Source organism: Sinocyclocheilus rhinocerous, unplaced genomic scaffold, assembly GCF_001515625.1.
Source record: "Sinocyclocheilus rhinocerous isolate Xijiao unplaced genomic scaffold, SAMN03320098_v1.1 scaffold551, whole genome shotgun sequence".
NCBI classification, from domain to species: domain Eukaryota; kingdom Metazoa; phylum Chordata; class Actinopteri; order Cypriniformes; family Cyprinidae; genus Sinocyclocheilus; species Sinocyclocheilus rhinocerous.
This window is the reverse complement of record NW_015624564.1, coordinates 29594-35593: the sequence shown is the minus strand read 5'-3', so window position 1 is coordinate 35593 and position 6000 is coordinate 29594.

Here is a 6000-nt window from a genome sequence, read left to right as displayed (position 1 = left end):
ACAGCTTTTTTTTTGTTAGAAAATTGGACATTTTCTGTGTTTAGGTAGAATCAAATTAAAATATCAGGCTTCAACAGCATCTAATAGCACATCAGGTGGTTGTAGTCAACTGCACTTGTTTGGTTTAGGTATAATGAGGACTTCTCACCAATGTCCTCAAAACTGAGGTCAAAATGAAGAAAACTTTCTAATATGCACGTCTGAACAATTTGCTTGTCAGACTGTACATTTTCAGAGCAAGAAATAACAACTTCAGTCCTAATTGATATGATTAGTTGAGCAGGTTGCAAAGAAGTTGCACAAATGTCCATCGCAACTTTCTGTTGATCTCAAATGGTTTGGGCTTCTAATATGTATACTCCCCTTTGCATTTATCCTTTTTACTTGCACATTTAAACTTGTAGCTTCTTTCTATAAACATTTACAGCTCGTTTTTGAGTGAAGTAATCCTCACACAAGATTTTAGCAGACAGCATTTTAGCTCTGCTGAAAACCTATCCTGTCTTGTATCTGTCACTCTACCTCATCTTTGATTTTGCATTAGTGCTATCCTGATCCGTGTGAGCCAGAGGTTATTCTGTGATATTTGAGTGTTGTCATGTTGAGGGGATGTACTGGACAGGGAGCTCATCTCTCCATTATGAGGGTCGTCACAGTCATCCTGCCAAGCGCAGATGATTTTAATGCTTAAAACCAACAAAAAATTGTGGATTGAATAATAAGCGGGAGGACAGGTAGCAATGCTGTACTCATAATAGCCCCAGTGAATGTGAACACAATGCTTCCACATGCATCTGACTCATAAACGCCGCAAATCTTCTGCTATCATCAGCTAAGAACTGTCATGTCATTTGAAGGTTTAATTATTAGAGGGCATCACACTTCTGCTGCTTATATTTCACACATTCTGGATGAGTAGTCACAGTCAACGATGTGTCCGATCTGACTGCTATCTGGCATTGATATTATGTAAAAAAAATGCACTGAATTCCTAAGTATAAACTTCAGTCATCTTCAATCTATATGTGCAAAAATACGGTCACGTAAGCATGAAATGGCTAAATAGCATGCACAAAAAAATGCATTATGACAAAAAGCATGCACAAAAATGCATGACAAAAAAAAGAATTAAAAAATCAAGAGAAAATAAAAATTATATATTTTTATAAAAATGTAAAAAAAAATCAAGAGAAATTAGTGTTTAAATATCTACATAATGACAACAGTATATACGATTTCCACAAACATTTTCATATTTTTCTAAGGTAATTTTAAAGATAAAGCACATTTTTGCCAATTAATAAAGCTACTAGCTTAGTATCATTTTTCAATATACGTTTTACCACTAATGACTGTTTAGACAATCTCTATCACTGTTCTCAATGAGCATTATGCAGTTTGTTATAACCAATTTAATCCATTACTGTCTTTATTTCCTGAAATGCTGGCGAGAGTGCTCTCACATATAAAGCACAACGCCGACTTTCCAAGCTACTGACAGAGATGCCGGCAGTGGATGTGTATTGATATGAGGAACCAGAAATAGACATTTTGCCCCTTGGATCAGAGCACAGAAATCATCTTTCATTAGAGCCCTCTTGCCTGATATCCTCTGACACACACACGCACACATACAAACGTGTGAATAAACAAAACTGGTGTATTTGTGTGTGTGAAAGGAGGGGGAAAACAGTTCACATAAGGATGCAGTGCAAACTAAGAACATGATCAAATATATAATGGATCATCATCTAGCTTTCTGAAAATGTCTGACACATGCTTTTAAAAATCTGTTTTCATGCAACACTGGAATAATCTGTCTGAACTCAGGCACATTTTGAAGCAACACCTTGTTCAGATCTTTGTGTAGAATGGACTTATTAAAAATATTCAATATTTTCTCATACAATATGCAAAGACAACTGTAAGTATCCATTTGTAGGCTGATTTTGCTGCAAAAAGTGCAAACACTGTGTCTAAGCATCCCAACGAGCCTAAAAGTCTTTATTATTCAAAATTGTGTTTGGTGACACAGATGGGGCAGAAATGACACACTTCAGCTTTAATGATGTTCTAGTAAAACAGATACATTTTTCAAGACACACGTCCTATTTATTTAGCATGTGCCCTATCCAGTCTTCTTGATGCTGTGAAACTCTCAAGGATTAGTGACTGCATCCACTTCATGTGTTATGACAGTATTCCTATCACTTACAGAGCTCCAGCTCTAATTCCCTGAATTATGCATTTGACTTTTACTCACAATCACTTCGCATTGGTGGCACTAAACCTGTTTTTTAATCCAAGTGCTGTATGTCACATTCGGTCATTCAGCATGGTCTTGGATTTAAGCATAGTTGCCTATTCCCGTTACCGAGTCTAATCTGAGAATGCTATATCGTAAATCGCTAGCAAGAACAAAGAAACGTGATGGTGAATCTTAATGATGACATTCATTACAATGATTAATGAAGAGTAAGCCATTGTGGTAAATACAGCCTCATGTCTTTCTACTGCTCTCTGCACACATTGTCCTGCTCTCATAAGCACATAAATGGCTTATTTGTTATACACATAAAATATTAAATGGCCATGTTTCCTTATTCATTTTTAACTCATCCATTTTTAAAGGAACCTATTAATGGTGGGCAGGAATTCTAGATAGACATAAGACAGATAAGATAGATATAACAACAGACAGGCAGAAAGAACAAACTAACGTTGGATGGATGGATGGACAAATGAATAATTGATCAATAGATAGATAAATAGAATAATAGACAAAAAACAAAGACAGACAGACAGATGGATAGATAGACAAATGATTAGACAGACAAATGACGGATGGACGGGTGGACAGAGGGATGGAAGGATGGATGGATAAATTAATAATGGATCAATAGATAAATAGACAGACAGACAGAATGAATGACAGACAAAAAAAAACAAAAGATTGATTTTTTTTCAGTGTAAATTACCCAGTGGCACTGAATAACTAAGTTCTGTCTGTAGGAAATGGTATTTCTATGAATGAGTGTCCAGACGCCCACTCCACACATCATGAGTCATTGACTGAGACTTGGTGTTCTCAGAATCAGTGGGTGCCACCAACTGTGCACTGTTAGATCACTGCACTGTGAGACATAACCAGAGTTGACTCTCACAGAAATGCACACCAAAACACAACCATACACAGCCTTGCTGGAATTTTAACAAGCTAATATCAATGCTGCAGTTGGAGAGGTCAAATAAACTAGCATTTATTCATAATTAATCTTAAGACTTTGCAGTTTAATCCTCCTTCAATATAAGCTGAAACATACACATAATGACACAAAACTTCATTTTCCCCCAAAAAAAATATCACTAAATTACATCAGTATTGTTCTATATCCTCCCTTCTCAGCCATTGGTGCACGTCACCCATTGATTTCCACTACAGGTCAGCACCTTTCATGCTTTCCAAATTCTTAAATTTGTTTTTAGTCTCATCTGAAAAAAAAAACCCAGGTGATCCTATGCCTTGAAACAGTATTTAGCAAATATCTGCAATATGCCCTGAAGTGAGACTGCTCACCATCTGGCACATAATCATTGGGCTTTTAACAGCAGGCAAAACATCTGTGATCATAGTCTGATGTCCATTACGGGAAGGCAAAGCTCTGCTGTTGGCTTGAGCGGTGACAGGCTTGAAATTTGAGAATAAGGATCATCAAGAGGGAGGTAGATTGATGCCCTCATGGTTGGGCTAAATCTGTTTGATACGTCGGCTAGACACAGGTCCCATCTCAATTTGGTGAGCAGTGAAGATAAGCCAAATGAAAATTTGCTGAAAATGTATTCACCCTCAGGCCATTCAAGATTTCTGCATCGTAACAAATTTGGAGAAATCTAGCATTACATCACTTGCTCACCAATGGATCCTCTGCAGTGAATGGGTGCCGTCAGAATGAGAGTCCAAACAGCTGATAAAAACATCAGAATAATCCACAACATGACTCCAGTCCATGAATTAACATATTTTGAAACAAAAAGCTACGTGTTTGTAAGAAACAAATCCATCCAGATAAAATACAAGTCCTCTATCCATAATATGGCTTTCGCCAGTGAAAAAGTCATCTTGTCTGAATCAGGAGAGAAATATGCACAGATCAATCAGTTTACAGGGTAAAACAGTCCAAAACCATTTTAAACAAATATGTTGATGGATTTTGATGTGAGTGGATAACAGGGAATTAACTTTTTTGCTGGAGGAAGCATTATTATGGATTACAGACTTAACTAGTTTAAAGTTAAAACTCAATGATGATTATGTCTCATTAATGACTCATTAATGATTCTTACAAACGCATAGCTTGTTGCTTCACAAGATGTTAATTGATTGACTGGAGACTTGGACTCTCAATCTGACGGCACCCATTCAAAGGATCCATTGGTGAGCAAGTGATGTAATGCTGAATTTCTCCAAATCTGTTCCGATAAAGAAACAAACCCATCTATCTATCTATCTATCTATCTATCTATCTATCGTTCGCTTCATTAATGGCTGGGAAGTTTAAGGGAATGTTTAGCCGCAGGGTGTAAAGATAGTTTGGGGGATGATTATTGTGGACTTGGCCTCCTGCGGTCTCTATGGAAACCCCTGTCTGCTTCTGCAGTCTCTGTAAGAATTTAATAGGTATACCTGCGTTCCCACGGTGACCAGACAGCAGATAAAGCTGGTGTCAGTCACAGCTGTTCTTTGAGAATGCACAAGAGCGCACTTGTGATTTAATTACTTGTAACACTTCGCATTACAGCATCATCCAGCTGAACTGCAGTTAATAGGCCAGTGATTAATATGAGCACAATATTTGAATTGTGGAGCAAAGCTGGGAATTTTTCCAGTCTCTGGTTTATTGGCTACAGCAGTGCAGTGTTACCTAACATGGACCTAGTTTGACAATCTTTGGCTGTTTAAAGGATAGCAATTGATTGAATACGTACTGAAGAAAGCCAAAATCTAAATTAAGAATTAAATGATAATTTTGTTGTTGTTGTTTTTTTACTTATTTTAACATTTTATTCTAACATTTTATGATAAAGGATGGATAGAGAGACAGATAGAGACATCACACATTTCAGTAGTTTAAATCTGCTCAGTCAGTCACATATTTCCATCTTGTGATCAAAATGTGAACTGCAGTTGAAAGCGTGCATGATGTAACCTCATCTAACCTCAGTTTGTCCCCGCTGGTCCCCTAAGTCACTTTAAAGCATGGCATACTGATACATTTCATTTCATTAAGAAAAATAAGATACAAGATTTAGGCTTTGGGGTTTAAATGCATCCATTACCACAACATTTTAAAAATAACAAAAACAAAACTACAACATCCATAGTGTGATAACGATATTTTAAATGGTTTAGGCTGTTTGAACAGCTTGAAACTGACGACACAACAAAGCATCACAACTGTTCAAACCTATGACAGTAACTTAGAAAATGACTTTATAAGTCCTAGACCGTCCCTGAGCAGAAATTCGCTGTTTTACTTGCTCTGAGAAAACTATTTAGCCTACGTGAAATTACAAAGTTTTACTTGTTGTTACAGAGAAATTCACAGCTGGATTCTGATTTAAAATAGTTGGAGAATACAAAACTATTTACAACGCTAAGACTCTTCACTCACATCTCATAAAGTAAGTAGAAATAAATAAATAAAAATAAGCAGTTCTCTAACCTGTAATATCCACATATTCAAATCTGGAGGACTTGTCAGAGACAATACTTCAGCTGAAAGAGGACAGAAAAGTCAATTATAAACATTGCATTCACAACTCCAGTCCAAAATAAACAAACAAGCAAATCAGTAAATAAATAAATATCTTAAGCTAGGCAAGTCCTTTCCTCATTCTTGTGTGCTCTGTGCGTGTTGAGTCCAAAAAAAGAGCAACACACTAACAGACTTTTTAACTTATGATGGGATTACTAATGACACTAATGGCTGTGCGAACAGC